This window comes from Salvelinus namaycush, chromosome 14, assembly GCF_016432855.1.
Source record: "Salvelinus namaycush isolate Seneca chromosome 14, SaNama_1.0, whole genome shotgun sequence".
Classification (NCBI taxonomy): domain Eukaryota; kingdom Metazoa; phylum Chordata; class Actinopteri; order Salmoniformes; family Salmonidae; genus Salvelinus; species Salvelinus namaycush.
Window position 1 is genome coordinate 6,028,198 of NC_052320.1, and position 19,609 is coordinate 6,047,806.

General features: G+C 41.5%; 1 pseudogene; it reads right to left on the reverse strand.

The window, feature by feature from the left end:
• Positions 1-1,095: 1,095 nt before the first annotated feature.
• LOC120059574 lies at positions 1,096-18,673 on the reverse strand (annotated as a pseudogene).
• Between the last annotated feature and the right edge of the window lie 936 nt (positions 18,674-19,609).

Here is a 19,609-nt window from a genome sequence, read left to right on the forward strand (position 1 = left end):
CAAGAGGAATACCTATGTAAGAATGCTGTTAATTGACTACAGCTCAGCATTTAACACCATAGTACCCTCCAAACTCATCATTACGCTGGTAGTACCCTGGGTCTCGACCACGCCCTGTGCAACTGTGTCCTGGACTTTCTGATGGGACGCCCCCAGGTGGTGAGTGTAGGAAACAACATCTCCACCCCGCTGATCCACAACACTGTGGTCCCACATGGTTGCGTTCTCAGCCCTCTCCTGTACTCCCTGTTCACCCATGACTGCGTGGCCATGCACGCCTCCAACTCAATCATCAAGTTTGCAGACAACACTACAGTGGTAGGCTTGATTACCAACAACGACGAGACGGCCTACAGGGAGGAGGTGAGGGCCCTCGGAGTGTGGTGTCAGGAAAATAAACTCACACTCAACGTCAGCAGAGGGAGCAGAGGGAGCACCCCCCTATCCACATCGACGCGACAGTAGTGGAGAAGGTGGAAAGTTTTAAGTTCCTCGGCGTACACATCACGGACAAACTGAAATGGTCCACCCACACAGACAGCGTGGTGAAGAAGGCACAACAGCGCCTCTTCAACCTCATTACTGTTGACATCTAGTGGAAGCTTTAGGAAGTGCAATATGACCAATATCCCACTGTATATTGGATAGGCAAACCTACAAACCTCAGATTTCCCACTTCCTGGTTGGATGTTTTCTCAGTTTTTTGCCTGCCATATGAGTTCTGTTATACTCACAGACATCATTCAAACAGTTTTAGAAACTTCAGAGTGTTTTCCATCCATATCTCTATGCATATCTTAGCCTCTAAGCCTGAGTAGCAGGCAGTTTACTCTGGGCACCTTTTCATCCAAGTTACTCAATACTGCCACCCAGCCATAAGAAGTTAAATCAATTTTCTTTAAACATCATTGTTGGTTAAGGGCTTGCAAGAAAGCATTTCACGTTAAGGTCTACACCTCTTGCATTCTATGCAAGTGACAAATACAATTTGATTTGATTTGAAATCAAACGGCATACATATTTACAACTTGAGCAGATGCTTTTATCCAAAGTGACTTACAGCTCATTCACATATGTTATTCAAAATACATTGTTTCAATCTGCAATAACAATAAAAAAAAAACTGCAAACTCTTATAACATATAACATCAAAAGGGAACTGTTATGGTCAACGATTCAGTCTTGCCTTGGAAGATGACGTCTCGGCTGGTGGTGTGAGGGATGGACATAGGTACAATGTTGGCAAGTCTATGGGTTTCATTAGATTATATTAGATTCAACTTGACTGTCATTGAACAGGTAGAGTATGCTACTGAAATGCAGGGATAGCAGCAATGAGGTTACCAAGGTAGACATGTATGTACATGTACAACTGAATAATATCCTTAATCAGACTTTGCAAAGCACTTTGCAAAGCAATGGATCACTGCATCAGTGTAGGGCAGGTTCTTCCTGTCCTCTACCAAGGCCTGACGACTTCCTATGACCCTGCTCATCTCCTCTGGGAACCGGTCTGGAAAAAAGACAGGAAGTGCCAATGTTACTAGCGTAGCACCCCGTATTATAGGCATATTCAACAGCGTTTAAGAAATATATTACCTTCAACAGTGTTATCTTGTGATCAAACTGTCAATATTTTGTGATTATTGGTGTCGTAAAAATGTTAGCTAACGGGTTACCAATTAGCATGCTTGACATGTCAGTGGAAATATACTAGTATCAGCTTTTTGATAAGTGGTTTAGCAAAAGAAATGCGTCCCGTAATGTAGGCATACGGTCCCCAGTTATTTGCCACCTTACAATTTTGTTCAAAAAAGAGACACCAACCTCATGTCCGAAGTGTTGACTAGTTGGCTAGCCTTCCGGTTAAAACAAAAATGACTTGCCTGAAATCGGTTAGCTATATTTCAGAGGTAAAAAAGTATATGTGGTCTGTCGCATAATATACACCGTGTCCCACAAAATGTGCATGTATATTACTTTTTTGAAAACTCTCAAAACCGAATTTAACTTACATAAATTGCAGTGAAAATCAGCTAGCTAGAAGGGTGTCATGAGTGGCAAAATTTACCATTATTTTCCAGTCCATTTAAATGTTGAGCTCGAGGTGATTTAGTTCTCCAATTGCTAGAGAGTGTCCAAATTTAGGGGGTGTCCGATGTTGGGGGAAAATGAGCAATAACCCAGTGTTGAAACATGAATCTGAATGATCTTTACCCTGGTATCTGTTCAGTGACCTGTGTTTCAGGTTGGCCTCTTGCCAATGTTTACTGCTAACAACACCTTAAGTGTCTCTGTGCTTTGTGTCACTATGTAACAGGTCTCGGGTGGGTTTTTATCAGTGCCGGTGAGTGTAAGAGGAGATTTAAGAGGAGGGAGGCTGACTTTTTTAAATTCAAGTTTACAACGTAAGTTTGTAACAGGGTTACAGTGGGGCAAAAAAGTATTTAGTCAGCCACCAATTGTGCAAGTTCTCCTACTTAAAAAGATGAGAGAGGCCTGTAATTTTCATCATAGGTACACTTCAACTATGACAGACAAAATGAGAAGAAAAAAAATCCAGAAAATCACATTGTAGGATTTTTAATGAATTTATTTGCAAATTATAGTGGAAAATAAGTATTTGGTCAATAACAAAAGTTTATCTCAATACTTTGTTATATACCCTTTGTTGGCAATGACAGAGGTCAAACGTTTTCTGTAAGTCTTCACAACGTTTTCACACACTGTTGCTGGTTTTTTGGCCCATTCCTCCATGCAGATCTCCTCTAGAGCAGTGATGTTTTGGGGCTGTTGCTAGGCAACACGGACTTTCAACTCCCTCCAAAGATTTTCTATGGGGTTGAGACTGGCTAGGCCACTCCAGGACCTTGAAATGCTTCTTACGAAGCCACTCCTTCGTTGCCCGGGCGGTGTGTTTGGGATCATTGTCATGCTGAAAGACCCAGCCACGTTTCATCTTCAATGCCCTTGCTGATGGAAGGAGGTTTTCACTCAAAATCTCACGATACATGGCCCCATTCATTCTTTATACATGGCCCCATACATGGCCCCAAGAACAAACCAGCGGTAAGTTCTTGGTTGCAAAGCACTGTACGTCAACAGTGATTTTTATACTCCCAAGTGATGATTTAAATGTACAATTTATATCAATTTGTTTGTAAATGTTATTCGAACATCACACATAAGATGCAGTGTTTTTTGGTGAATATTTGTTGTGCATTTTGTTGTAGAGAATTCCCGCTAATACTAGCTAGCAACTTACTGTGTTTGGTGGGGGGTTCGTATATTTTGTACAGTGCGTGAGTGCAGAGTTGGATGGTGAGCCATGCATTGCATGACGTGCAATTTTGTGCTGTTTCTATCAGGTACATTGTTCAAAATATTATATTGTATATTGTAATTCTTGTATTATTTTGGTAACTACATTGCCCAGTGAACAAGCACCAAACCAGCGTGCGTGAGTGCAGAGTTGGATGGTGAGCCGTGCATTGCATGATGTGCAATTTTGTGCTGTTTCTATCAGAATAAAGCTCCATGACTGGTGCTACAAGTTGGAGTTCGTGTCGATGATTGATTCTACACAACGCAAGAAGAGTACTGTTACAGGTGCACACAGGTTGAGAGACAATTTTGAGGTGACAGACAGTGACACATTCAATACTGCCTTGCACACTCTGATCTAGGGTTTAATCATTAGTCCAAAAGTTGTAAACCAGAGTTTCTATTGGACAAATTCAGGTATGTTTATCCTCGTTTCATTCTGTTTGCTTCCATTTAAGAAACGTTTTTGAACAGAATTGGGGGAATGAATACACCCCTGATCATGCTAAACACAGTTCACTTTCATAGCAGTCACGTTGTATTCTTTATCGCATCTATGTGCTCCCCTCAGCTCAAATTTTCTCTTCGCTTGTGGACTTCAACGCACAACACATCAGCTGTATGTGACCAGGTAAAGAAAAAATTCCATTCCAATCCAAACCATATCATAACCACTACACACAGCCTACATCGTTGTCAACATTTTAGCTAAAGTAACGTCATAGTCAAAATAGCTAATAGAATGAACGTGTTAGTAAACATGCTACAATCATGCAGTAACGTTACAGTGTACAGTCAGTAAGCAGTTTAGCACTTACACCGGCGGGCCTCGGTGGCAATAAATTAGTTAAACCAAAAGCTTACCTTGACTTTGAAGAGCTCCACTGTTGTGTTGGATAGTCATAGCTAGCTAGCTAACATAGCATCCTTCTGTTTGAGCAGCGTGTTTGAGTAGGCTAAACTAGCTAGCTGCATTTGCTAGCTACAGTAAGTAGCTAAGTGAAACTGAAAGTTAAAAAAAGACAATCTCACTATCTCTCTCTTGTTTCTTCATTTTGGAAGAAATGAATTTGTTCTAAACTGTTGAACTATTGTCTTTTGCTTTCTTTGAGTCAACTACTCACCACAATTTATGCACTGCAGTGCTAGCTAGCTGTAGCTTATGCTTTTAGTACTATATTCTTTCTCTGATCCTTTGAGTGGGTGGAAAACACGTCAGTTCATGTTGCAAGAGCTCTGACAGGTTGGAAGATGTCCTCCAGAACTTTTCATAATTACTGTGGAAGTCAATGTACCCAGAGGAGGATGGAAGCTAGCTGTCCTCCGGCTACACCAAGGCGCTACCCTACAGAGTGCTGTTGAGGCTAATGTAGACCTTCATTGCAAAAAAGAGTGTTTTAATCAATTATTTGGTGACACGTGAATATATTTAGTATAGTTTTATCTAAAAAGGATAACTTTTTAAATATTTCAACATTTTTATTTTTAGGAAATTCACTGAGGAGTATGGTCCTCCCCTTCCTCCTCCGAGGAGCCTCCACTGGTTTTTATGCAGTGTAAGGTTCCCGACATAAAGGCTGCGTGTTTCTATTGATCCTTCCCCTAAATTGGACACTGTTACACTGATATCAGTACTGGCCGATCAAATCAAAACAAAATTGTATTTGTCAAATGCACCGAACACAACAGGTGTGTTCACCTTACCGTGAAATACTTACTTACAAGCCCTTAAAACTTCTTATGGCTGCAGTCCCGTTAACAGGATCGATATGACAACAGCCAGTCGAAGTGCAGGGCGCCAAATTCAAAAAACAGAAATTTCATAATTAAAATTCCTCAGACATTCATGTGTCTTATATAATTTTAAAGGTAATCTTGTTATTAATCCCACCAAAGTGTCCGATTTCAAATAGGCTTTTCAGCGAAAGCACTACAAACGATTATGTTAGGTCACCACAAAACCACAATAATCACAGCCATTTTTTCCAGCTAAAGATAGCTTCACAAAAACCAGAATAGAGATAAAATTAATCACTAACCTTCGATTATTTTCATCAGATGACACTCACAGGACTTCATGTTACACAATACATGCATGTTTTGTTTGATTAAATTCATATTTATATCAAAAAATCTGAGTTTGAGGCGACTAGATTCACTAGTGGCAAAAACATCAAGTGACTTTGCATAGCCACATCGTTTCAACAGAAATACTCATAAATATAGATGATATACACATGGAATTATAGATATACCTCTCGTTAATGCAACCGCTGTGTCAGATTACAAAAAAACTTTACGGAAAAAGAAACCCACGCTATAATCTGAGACGGCACTCAAAAGTAAAACACCACAGCCGCAAGGATGGCGTCAACATAAACAAGAAAATATATGATAAATATTCCCTTACCTTTGATGATCTACATCAGAAAGCACACCAGGAATCCCAGGTCCACAATAAATGTTTGTTTTGTTCAAAAAAATCTGTTATTTATGTCCAAATACCTTCTTTTGTTAGCGCGTCTGGTTTACATCCAAACGCTAATTCTGGTCAGCGTTATATCGGACAAAAACTTCAAAAAGTGATATTACCAGTCGAAGAAACATTTCAAACTAAGTACAGAATCAATCATTAGGATGTTTTTAACATATAGCTTCAATAAAGTTCCAACCGGAGTATTCTTTCTTGTCTTCGTGAGCAATGGAACGCAAGTGAGTACCACGAGGAAAAAGCATGATCAGAAAATGGCTGCTTGATGGACATCTGACTGATTCTGCTATCATTCTCTCCCACAACATCATAGAAGTCTCATTATAATTTCTATTGATGGTTGACATCTAGTGGAACCCCTAGGCAGTGCACAATCATTCATATCTCAAGGGGATTTCATTAGGGACTCTGGTGAATACATACAAGCTCAGATTTCTGACTTCCTGTTTTGATTTCAACTCAGGATTTTGCCTGCCAATATGAGTTATGTTAATCTCACAGACATAATTCAAACAGTTTTAGAAACTTTAGAGTGTTTTCTATGCAATACTAATAATAATATGCAAATATTAGCAACTATGACTGAGGAGCAGGCCGTTTGATATGGGCACCTTTCATCCAAGCTACTCAATACTGCCCCTTCAGCCATAAGAAGTTTTAAACAACAATGTAGTTCAAGAAATAGAGTTAAGAAAATATTTACTAAATAAACTAAAGTCAAAAATAAAATAAAATAAAAAGCAACACGATTAAACAGCAATAACGAGGCTATATACCCGAGTCAATGTGTGGGGGTGAGTCAATGTGTGGGGGTACAGGTTTGTAGAGGTCATTTGCACATGTAGATAAAGCCCCTGTCACTATTACACTTTTTTTGATGATGTTTTAATATTTTCACATTTTACATTTAATTTATTAGGAGTCAGGGGTTTGTTCCCTTCAATTGGACTCCTCTTACTTTCTTGTGTTGTGACGCAAAAAAAATATTGTCAACATGTACATTTCATTGCTTTTTGCAGGAATGAATAGTTTACCACAACTACTTGAAATTATAGGATATTGTGACAATTCATTCAAAATAAAGATTTTAAACACATTTACCTTACCTAGCACTGCGTAGTCTGGTATTTGTTGAATATGCACTAATAATATATATATATATGTACTTAAGAGGTTAATAAGGTTCTCTACAGATCAATGTCCCACCCTTGGGGCGCTTGAGCTAACATACGCTAATGTGATTAGCATGAGGTTGTAAGTAACAAGAACATTTCTCAGGACATAGACATATCTTTTATGGGCAGAAAGCTAACAGCTTCTTGTTAATCTAACTGCACTGTCCAATTTACAGTAGTTATTACAGTGAAAACATACCAAGCTATTGTTTGAGGAGAGTGCACAGTTACGAACTTGAAAATGTATATATTGCCCAATTAGGCACATTTGGGCAGACTTGATACAACATTGTAAACAGAAATGCAATGGTTCATTGGACCGGTCTAAAACTTTGCACATACACTGCATCCATCTAGTGGAAAAAATCTAAATTGCGACTAGAGTCCTAAGTCAGATAACACTTTTTTGGGTTACTACATGATTCCATATGTGTTATTTCATAGTTTTGATATCTTCACTATAGAAAATTGTAAAAATAATGAAAAAAACTTGAATGGGCAGGTGTGTCCAAACTTTGATTGGTACTGTGTATATATATATATATATATATATATATATATATATATATATATATATATATATATATATATTAGTGCATATTCAACAAATACCAGGCAGTGCTAGGTAAGGTAAATGTGTTTAAAATCTTTATTTTGAATGAATTGTCACAATGTCCTATAATTTCAAGTAGTTGTGGTAAACTATTCATTCCTGCAAAAAGCAATGAACTTGCTGTCCAACTCATCCTATACCATCTCAATTGGGTTGAGGTACGGTGATTGTGGAGGACAGCTGCATACTGGATCCTATTCCTACTAAACTACTGAAAGAGCTGCTTCCTGTGCTTGGCCCTCCTATGTTGAACATAATAAACAGCTCTCTATCCACTGGATGTGTACCAAACTCACTAAAAGTGGCAGTAATAAAACCTCTCTTGAAAAAGCCAAACCTTGACCCGGAAAATATAAAAAACTATCGGCCTATATCGAATCTTCCATTCCATTCCTCTCAAAAATTTTAGAAAAAGCTGTTGCGCAGCAACTCACTGCCTTCCTGAAGACAAACAATGTATACAAAATGCTTCAGTCTGGTTTTAGACCCCATCATAGCACTGAGACTGCACTTGTGAAGGTGGTAAATTACCTTTTAATGGCGTCAGACCGAGGCTCTGCATCTGTCCTCGTGCTACTAGACCTTAGTGCTGCCTTTGACACCATCGATCACCACATTCTTTTGGAGAGACTGGAAACCCAAATTGGTCTACACGGACAAGTTCTGGCCTGGTTTAGATCTTACCTGTCGGAAAGATATCAGCTTGTCTCTGTGAATGGTTTGTCCTCTGACAAATCAGCTGTACATTTCGGTGTTCCTCAAGGTTCCGTTTTAGGACCACTATTGTTTTCACTATATATTTTACCTCTTGGGGATGTTATTCGAAAACATAATGTTAACTTTCACTGCTATGCGGATGACACACAGCTGTACATTTCAATGAAACATGGTGAAGCCCCAAAATTGCCCTCGCTAGAAGCCTGTGTTTCAGACATAAGGAAGTGGATGGCTGAAAACGTTCTACTTTTAAACTCGGACAAAACAGAGATGCTTGTTCTAGGTCCCAAGAAACAAAGAGATCTTCTGTTAAATCTGACAATTAATCTTGATGGTTGTAAAGCCGTCTCAAATAAAACTGTGAAGGACCTCGGCGTTACTCTTGACCCTGATCTCTCTTTTGACGAACATATCAAGACTGTTTCAAGGACAGCTTTTTTCCATCTACGTAACATTGCAAAAATCAGAAATTTTCTGTCCAAAAATGATGCAGACAAATTGATCCATGCATTTGTTTCTTTTAGGTTAGACTACTGCAATGCTCTACTTTCCGGCTACCCGGATAAAGCACTAAATAAACTTCAGTTAGTGCTAAATACGGCTGCTAGAATCCTGACTAGAACCAAGAAATTTGATCATATTACTCCAGTGCTAGCTTCCCTACACTGGCTTCCTGTTAAGGCAAGGGCTGATTTCAAGGTTTTACTGTTAACCTATAAAGCGTTACATGGGCTTGCTCCTACCTATCTTTCCGAGTTGGTCCTGCCGTACATACCTATACGTACGCTACGGTCACAAGACGCAGGCCTCCTAATTGTCCCTAGAATTTCTAAGCAAACAGCGGGAGGCAGGGCTTTCTCCTATAGATCTCAATTTTTATGGAACGGTCTGCCTACCCATGTGAGAGACGCAGACTCGGTCTCAACCTTTAAGTCTTTACTGAAGACTTATCTCTTCAGTAGGTCATATGATTGAGTGTAGTCTGGCCCAGGAGTGTGAAGGTGAACGGAAAGGCTCTGGAGCAACAAACCGCCCTTGCTGTCTCTGCCTGGCCGGTTCCCCTCTCTCCACTGGGATTCTCTGCCTCTAACCCTATTACAGGGGCTGAGTCACTGGCTTACTGGTGCTCTTTCATGCCGTCCCGTCCCTAGGAGGGGTGCGTCACTTGAGTGGGTTGAGTTACTGACGTGATCTTCCTGTCTGGGTTGGTGCCCCCCTTGGTTTGTGCTGTGGTGGAGATCTCTGTGGGCTATACTCGGCCTTGTCTCAGGATTGTAAGTTGGTGGTTGAAGATATCCCTCTAGTGGTGCGGGGGCTGTGCTTTGGCAAAGTGGATGGGGTTATATCCTTCCTGTTTGGCCCTGTCCGGGGGTATCATCGGATGGGGCCACAGTGTCTCCTGACCCCTCCTGTCTCAGCCTCCAGTATTTATGCTGCAGTAGTTTATGTGTCGGGGGGCTAGGGTCAGTTGGTTATACCTGGAGTACTTCTCCTGTCTTATCCAGTGTCCTGTGTGAATTTAAGTATGCTCTCTCTAATTCTCTTGTTCTCTCTTTCTTTCTCTCTCTCTGAGAACCTGAGCCCTAGGACCATACGTCACGGCAAACCGGGCATGATGACTCCTTGCTGTCCCCAGTCCACCTGGCCTTGCTGCTGTTCCAGTTTCAACTGCTCTGCCTGCGGTAATGGAAGCCCTACCTGTCCCAGACCTGCTGCTTTCAACTCTTAATGATCGGCTATGAAAAGCCAACTGACTTTTATTCCTGATTATTATTTGACCATGCTTGTCATTTATGAACATTTTGAAAATCTTGGCTCTCTCTAATTCTCTCCTTCTCTCTTTCTTTCTCTCTCTCGGAGGACCTGAGCCCTAGGACCATACGTCAGGACTACCGGGCATGATGACTCCTTGCTGTCCCCAGTCCGCCTGGCCTTGCTGCTATTCCAGTTTCAACTGTTCTGCCTGCGGTTACGGAACCCCTACCTGTCCCAGACCTGCTGTTTTCAACTCTTAATGACCGGCTATGAAAAGCCAACTGACATTTATTCCTGATTATTATTTGACCATGCTTGTCATTTATGAACATTTTGAAAATCTTGGCTCTCTAATTCTCTCCTTCTCTCTTTCTTTCTCTCTCTCGGAGGACCTGAGCCCTAGGACCATACGTCAGGACTACCGGGCATGATGACTCCTTGCTGTCCCCAGTCCACCTGGCCTTGCTGCTATTCCAGTTTCAACTGTTCTGCCTGCGGTTATGGAACCGCCACCTGTCCCAGACCTGCTGCTTTCAACTCTTAATGATCGGCTATGAAAAGCCAACTGACATTTATTCCTGATTATTATTTGACCATGCTTGTCATTTATGAACATGTCACAACAAGTTGTCACAACACAACTCTTTGGCTCAAACGCATTAAGAAGGAAAGAAATTCCACAAATGAACTCTTTACAAGGCTACTTATCTCCTCTGGGAACTGGTCTGGAAAAAGACAGGAAGTGCCAATGTTACTATAACCCAGAGGTGAAACATTAATCTGAATGATCTATAGCCTGGTATCAGTTCAACGACCTGTACTAAAAGGTTGGCCTATTGCCAATGTTTATGGATAATAACACCTTAATTGTCTCTGTGTTTTGTGTCACTATATAACAGGTCTTGGATGGTTTTCATGCAGTGTAGACCTTTCCTGCAGTCAAATGACCTAGTGGCCTCATGGGTGGAATGTTTTCAATATTTTTCATGATTTCATAATTAATAAACATAATTTTTTTTGAAAGCCGCAGAAAATCTGGTGTTTTTATGTCAAATGATTTTGTTATATTTCAGCCTTCTATAATGTATATAAAGTGTAAATTTGGGATAACCAGCCATAAAATAACACAGCATATGTCACAACAGGTGTAAATAATGGGTCATGACAGTGTTATGACCATATAATGACAGGTTATGACCGTGTCTTAATAATTTATCTTCTTATGGCTTGGGGGCGGTATTTCGACGTCTGGATGAGAAGCGTGCTCAAAGTAAACTGCCTGTTACTCAGGCCCAGAAGCTAGGATATGCATTTCCAAAACTGTTAAAATAATGTCTGTGAGTATAATAGAACTGATATGGCAGGCGAAAACCTGAGGAAAATCCATCCAGGAAGTGGGATTTTGTTGATGTGGGTTTTTTCAATTGAAAGCCTATAGAGTATCTAATGGGTTAGGACCCAGAATGCAGTTCCTATGGCTTCCACTAGATGTCAACAGTCTTTAGCCATTGTTTCAGGCTTGTTTTCTGAAAAGTAAAGAAAAATTAGACCTTTCTGTCTGTGGACTGAGGAAGAATGCAGAGCTGGTTTGCGCGCATGACCGAGTGCGTGCCCTTCGTTGTTTTTCTTTTCTATTGAAGACGCTATTGTCCGGTTGAAATATTATGGATTATTTAGACAATTGACAACCTGAGGATTAATTATTAACATCGTTTGACATGTTTCAACAAACTTTACCAGTACTATTAGGATGTATTCGTCTGCATGTTTTGACTGCCTTTGAGCCAGTGGATTACTGAACAAAACCTGCCAACAAAACTGAGTTTTTGGGATATAAAGAGGGATTTTATCAAACAAAACAAACATTTATTGTGTAGCTGGGACTCTTGTGACTGCAACCATATGAAGATCTTCAAAGATAAGTGATTAATTTTATCGCTGTTTCTGACTATTGTAATATCTTTACTTGTTTGTAAAATGTTTGAATGCTTTTGTAAGCGGGGCGCTGTCCTCAGATAATCGCATGGTATGCTTTCGCCGTAAAGCCTTTTTGAAATCTGACAAAGTGGCTGGATTAAAAAGAAGTTCATCCTTAAGCCGATGTATAACACTTGTATTTTTTATGAATGTTTATTATGACTATTTCTGTATTTTGAATTTGGCGCTCTGCAATTTCACTGGATGTTGTCGAGGTGGGTCGCTAGTGGAACGCCTGCGCCAGAAAGGTTAACGTGTTATGACACTGGGTGTCAAGTAAAGTAAAGGTCCCTACGTGAATTTACAATGTATGGTTGTAATTGTCCATAAGCATCAGACCCCATCGAAGGGTTGTCCTTGTGGTGTCAGTACCAGCAGCAAACAGGTTGGTCACAGAAGATATCAGGTTGTTTACTTGATAGTGAGTGTCCATATTTCCTGATTGATGAAAGGCACAGACTCATGGGTAACATGGGATAATCCACCCCCAGAAATAAAAACCATGAAACTCTTGTCAATTTGATGAAAGCCTATGTTCTATCAGTGGGTAAAAAATTGATTTGTAGCTATGATTTAACTTCTAAGTGGTCCGCCAGTGAAATCAGGAAATTGTGTAGGGACATAATCAAAACTACATATTTCAATGCTTGAAGGAAGTCAGAGGTCATTTTGCAAGCCAATGGTAACTAGCGTTAGCTCAATGACTGGAAGTCTATGGGTATTTTCTTACGAATATCTGCATGTGAATGACGCCTAGTGGAGGCAGAGGAAATAGGAATCGGCTCTATTTAGGCGAACTCCACTCCAGAGTTTTGCTTCCTGTCTAGAAAGCGCTAAAGAGCAGACTGTTATTTTCTTGGCCTCTGTTATGCAGCTTTCACATTTACGAGCACTGCCTACCGCTTCGCCTGGATAGATAGATATTAGACCAGCTACCACAGTTTTGGCCTTCATTTATGTCCAGCAATGGCCTGTATGAGTGAGTTAAGGCCTAACCTTGGTACAGCATACAGCTGTTAAGCCTAGATGGATACCCATAGACTTCCAGTCATTGCGCTAACGCCAGTTAGCATTGGCTCAGGGCACCACCTCGAACTTCCTTCATACGTGACACAGAGACATAAAAATGGTATCCACGAGTTTATCAGTAGACTGTTGTGATGCTGGAGATAACGACTATGAGGTTTGAAAAGTGGTGAAATTCATACCTTGTCATACCTTTGCCTTCTGCTTTTGAACAAGGAACAAAGCCTCTATATATGTGAAGGTTGGGAGTCTCCATCATTCCACTAACCAACTCCTTTACATCCTACTGGTTGGGAGTCTCCATCATTCCACTAACCAACTCCTTTACATCCTACTGGTTGGGAGTCTCCATCATTCCACTAACCAACTCCTTTACATCCTTCTGGTTGGGAGTCTCCATCATTCCACTAACCAACTCCTTTACATCCTTCTGGTTGGGAGTCTCCATCATTCCACTAACCAACTCCTTTACATCCTTCTGGTTGGGAGTCTCCATCATTCCACTAACCAACTCCTTTACATCCTACTGGTTGGGAGTCTCCATCATTCCACTAACCAACTCCTTTACATCCTACTGGTTGGGAGTCTCCATCATTCCACTAACCAACTCCTTTACATCCTTCTGGTTGGGAGTCTCCATCATTCCACTAACCAACTCCTTTACATCCTTCTGGTTGGGAGTCTCCATCATTCCACTAACCAACTCCTTTACATCCTCCTGGTTTGGAGTCTCCATCATTCCACTAACCAACTCCTTTACATCCTACTGGTTGGGAGTCTCCATCATTCCACTAACCAACTCCTTTACATCCTTCTGGTTGGGAGTCTCCATCATTCCACTAACCAACTCCTTTACATCCTTCTGGTTGGGAGTCTCCATCATTCCACTAACCAACTCCTTTACATCCTACTGGTTGGGAGTCTCCATCATTCCACTAACCAACTCCTTTACATCCTTCTGGTTGGGAGTCTCCATCATTCCACTAACCAACTCCTTTACATCCTTCTGGTTGGGAGTCTCCATCATTCCACTAACCAACTCCTTTACATCCTCCTGGTTTGGAGTCTCCATCATTCCACTAACCAACTCCTTTACATCCTACTGGTTGGGAGTCTCCATCATTCCACTAACCAACTCCTTTACATCCTTCTGGTTGGGAGTCTCCATCATTCCACTAACCAACTCCTTTACATCCTTCTGGTTGGGAGTCTCCATCATTCCACTAACCAACTCCTTTACATCCTTCTGGGTGGGAGTCTCCATCATTCCACTGGCCAACTCCTTTACATCCTTCTGGTTGGGAGTCTCCATCATTCCACTAACCAACTCCTTTACATCCTTCTGGTTGGGAGTCTCCATCATTCCACTGACCAACTCCTTTACATCCTTCTGGTTGGGAGTCTCCATCATTCCACTAACCAACTCCTTTACATCCTTCTGGTTGGGAGTCTCCATCATTCCACTAACCAACTCCTTTACATCCTTCTGGTTGGGAGTCTCCATCATTCCACTAACCAACTCCTTTACATCCTTCTGGTTGGGAGTCTCCATCATTCCACTAACCAACTCCTTTACATCCTTCTGGTTGGGAGTCTCCATCATTCCACTGACCAACTCCTTTACATCCTCCTGGTTGGGAGTCTCCATCATTCCACTAACCAACTCCTTTACATCCTTCTGGTTGGGAGTCTCCATCATTCCACTGACCAACTCCTTTACATCCTTCTGGTTGGGAGTCTCTATCATTCCACTGACCAACTCCTTTACATCCTTCTGGTTGGGAGTCTCCATCATTCCACTAACCAACTCCTTTACATCCTTCTGGTTGGGAGTCTCCATCATTCCACTAACCAACTCCTTTACATCCTTCTGGTTGGGAGTCTCCATCATTCCACTAACCAACTCCTTTACATCCTTCTGGTTGGGAGTCTCCATCATTCCACTAACCAACTCCTTTACATCCTTCTGGTTGGGAGTCTCCATCATTCCACTTACCAACTCCTTTACATCCTTCTGGTTGGGAGTCTCCATCATTCCACTAACCAACTCATTTACATCCTTCTGGTTGGGAGTCTCCATCATTCCACTGACCAACTCCTTTACATCCTTCTGGTTGGGAGTCTCTATCATTCCACTAACCAACTCCTTTACATCCTTCTGGTTGGGAGTCTCCATCATTCCACTAACCAACTCCTTTACATCCTTCTGGTTGGGAGTCTCCATCATTCCACTAACCAACTCCTTTACATCCTACTGGTTGGGAGTCTCCATCATTCCACTAACCAACTCCTTTACATCCTTCTGGTTGGGAGTCTCCATCATTCCACTAACCAACTCCTTTACATCCTTCTGGTTGGGAGTCTCCATCATTCCACTGACCAACTCCTTTACATCCTTCTGGTTGGGAGTCTCCATCATTCCACTGACCAACTCCTTTACATCCTTCTGGTTGGGAGTCTCCATCATTCCACTAACCAACTCCTTTACATCCTTCTGGTTGGGAGTCTCCATCATTCCACTAACCAACTCCTTTACATCCTTCTGGTTGGGAGTCTCCATCATTCCACTAACCAACTCCTTTACATCCTTCTGGTTGGGAGTCTCCATCATTCCACTAACCAACTCCTTTACATCCTTCTGGTTGGGAGTCTCCATCATTCCACTGACCAACTCCTTTACATCCTTCTGGTTGGGAGTCTCCATCATTCCACTAACCAACTCCTTTACATCCTTCTGGTTGGGAGTCTCCATCATTCCACTGACCAACTCCTTTACATCCTTCTGGTTGGGAGTCTCTATCATTCCACTGACCAACTCCTTTACATCCTTCTGGTTGGGAGTCTCCATCATTCCACTAACCAACTCCTTTACATCCTTCTGGTTGGGAGTCTCCATCATTCCACTAACCAACTCCTTTACATCCTTCTGGTTGGGAGTCTCCATCATTCCACTAACCAACTCCTTTACATCCTTCTGGTTGGGAGTCTCCATCATTCCACTAACCAACTCCTTTACATCCTTCTGGTTGGGAGTCTCCATCATTCCACTTACCAACTCCTTTACATCCTTCTGGTTGGGAGTCTCCATCATTCCACTAACCAACTCATTTACATCCTTCTGGTTGGGAGTCTCCATCATTCCACTGACCAACTCCTTTACATCCTTCTGGTTGGGAGTCTCTATCATTCCACTAACCAACTCCTTTACATCCTTCTGGTTGGGAGTCTCCATCATTCCACTAACCAACTCCTTTACATCCTTCTGGTTGGGAGTCTCCATCATTCCACTAACCAACTCCTTTACATCCTACTGGTTGGGAGTCTCCATCATTCCACTAACCAACTCCTTTACATCCTTCTGGTTGGGAGTCTCCATCATTCCACTAACCAACTCCTTTACATCCTTCTGGTTGGGAGTCTCCATCATTCCACTGACCAACTCCTTTACATCCTTCTGGTTGGGAGTCTCCATCATTCCACTGACCAACTCCTTTACATCCTTCTGGTTGGGAGTCTCCATCATTCCACTAACCAACTCCTTTACATCCTTCTGGTTGGGAGTCTCCATCATTCCACTAACCAACTCCTTTACATCCTTCTGGTTGGGAGTCTCCATCATTCCACTAACCAACTCCTTTACATCCTTCTGGTTGGGAGTCTCCATCATTCCACTAACCAACTCCTTTACATCCTTCTGGTTGCTATCAACATTTTTCAGCATTAGGCTTGTGATTGTTTGACCACGGGCCCAACCATGGAAATATGTTGTACAGTTTATCTCACCATACAAATAAGTAAGTGTGAATAATAAAATGTTTTAAGTACAGTATACTTATATTCTATAACAACTTTAGAGTGAATGTGAAGACAGTACCTGAATAGAGGCAGAACCTGTAAAGCGTAGGCTCTCATTGGCGTAGTCCACCATGCCTTGGAACTGGGCGTCAGAGAATTCAAATCTGCTGCCGTACACAATGGCAGAGATTATGTTGGAGGCAGCGTAATTCACCGGGGGCTGTTGTGTCAAATATCTTACCTGTTACAAAGGCAGACAACAGAGTAACATTTTGGTAGAGCTTTACATAAAATCTAATCCTTCTACTACTGTTTATACTATTTGCTCTAACATGAAATAGTAAGAGCCGTGGATGTCCATTCCTGACCTATAGGGTGGTGTAGGAGGCACCCTGTGACAGACGAAGCAAACACACAGAGCTATTGCCTAATCCCCCCAACAGGTTGTTCCTCATTCTTTATCTCCTTGTCTGCAGTTCAAATCAAATCCAATGTATTTATATAGCCCTTCTTACATCAGCTGATATCTCAAAGTGCTGTACAGAAACCCAGCCTAAAACCCCAAACAGCAAGCAATGCAGGTGTAGAAGAAGTTCTATTCAGTGTTTTAACGAGGGTGTAATATAGAGGAACATCTCTCAGGATGAGGACAGGTATAGTGACCTTAAATAGATTATGATCAGACCATGCTATAATTTAGTCAATGATCTGCAGGCTTGTAAGTATTATTCTTGTGTTTCTTAAATACTTCAACCAAGAAATGAATCTCCTCTATGATTTTCTCTAATGCCCCTTTCTTGCACATTCCTAAGCGTCTCATCTCTCTCCATGAGTCTCCATTGGCAAACAGAATCACTGTGGAAAAAAGGGATTTGGAATTATCTCAAGGAAACAATGTGTGATACAGCATAAGTGAAATATTAGTAAACTATCCAAAAATCAGTCATTCATAATTGTTTCACATGTCCTTGGTTGGTATCTGTGGACATGCGGGTGATGCCACTGTCCCCAGATTCCTCTGCATGGTTGACCAGCGCTTGCTTCACCATCTTGTATCCTGCCCGATGACCTCTTTCTTGCGTCCCAATTTAACCGTAAGAGCTGAACAGATATAAGGAACAGATAAAGGGCTATTTGAGGAGCGCAACGAAAATAAGCCTTAGTGTGTTACTGTGTTAATCCTCAATAATTGTTTTATGTATATATCGATGTGATTAGGTCACCATCTGGTCAACTTTGTTCAAACTGAACTTCCGTGCCCCTAGGTAGCAACATAATCATACACTGAAGGCACAAAACACTAAGAACACCTTCCTAATATTGAATCTGTACCTCCCCCTTTTGCCCTCAGAACAGCCTCAATTCGTCGAGGCATGGACTCTACAAGGTGGGGATGTTTTTCAGCGGCAGGGACTGGGAGACTAGTCAGGATTGAGGGAAAGATGAATGTAGCAAAGTACAGAGATATCCTTGATGAAAACCTGCTCCAGAGCACTCAGGACCTCAGACTGGGGCGAAGGTTCACCTTCCAACAGGACAACGACCCTAAGCACACAGCCAAGACAGCGCAGGAGTCTCTGAATGTCCTTGAGCCGCCCAGCCAGAGTCCGAACTTGCAGACATGCAGGTGTTACCCCAAAAGAGACAACAGAAACAATATATTTTTATCAATACTTGATTTATTGGATGTTGTAAAAAAAACATTTTACTATTGGCACAGAGCACTGTCCAGCACAGCTGTGGAAAGGCTGAGCACTAGCTTTACATTTAAGCAAATAATATTTTACGTCGTACATTCATTATGCTTTACAGCATTGGAGACTGGTGGGAGGAGCTATAAGAGGATGGGCTCATTGTAATGGCTGGAATGGCTGGAATGGAATTAATGGAGCAGAGTCAAACATGTGGTTTCCATATGTATGATCTGTTTGAAACTGTTCCATTTATTCCATTCCAGCCATTACAATGAGCCAGTCCTCCTATAGCTCCTCCCACCAGTCTCCACTACTTTACAGATAATCAAATGTTCCATACATTTATAAGAAGAGATACATGTAGCCTTACATAAAACTTCTTTGGGACTAGGGGGCAGTATTGAGGAGCTTGGATGAATAAGGTGCCCAGAGTAAACTGCTTGCTACTCAGGCCCAGAAGCTAGAATATGCATATAATTAGTAGATTTGGATAGAAAACACTCTGAAGTTTCTAAAACTGTTTGAATGATGTCTGTGAGTATAACAGAACTCATATGGCAGGTAAAAACCTGAGAAAAAATCCAACCAGGAAGTGGGAAATCTGAGGTTTGTAGTTTTTCAAGTCATTGCCTATCCAATATACAGTGTCTATGGGGTAATTTTGCACTTCCTAAGGCTTCCACTAGATGTCAACAGTCTCTATAACCTTGTTTCAGGCTTCTGCTGTGAAGGGGGAGAGATTAAGAGCTGTTTGAGTCAGTCAGGTGTCTGGCAGAATGCCATGAGCTCAGTCTGGCGCGCGGCCATGAAAGTTAGCTGCGTTCCTTTTCATTTCTAAAGACAAAGGAATTGTCCGGTTGAAACATTATTGAAGATTTATGATAAAAACATCCTAAAGATTGATTCTATACATCGTTTGACATGTTTCTACGAACTGTAATATAACTTTTTTGACTTTTCGTCCAACTAAGTGATCGCGCATTGAGCATTTGGATTACTGGGCTAAACGCGCGGGAAAAAAGGAGGTATTTGGACATAAATT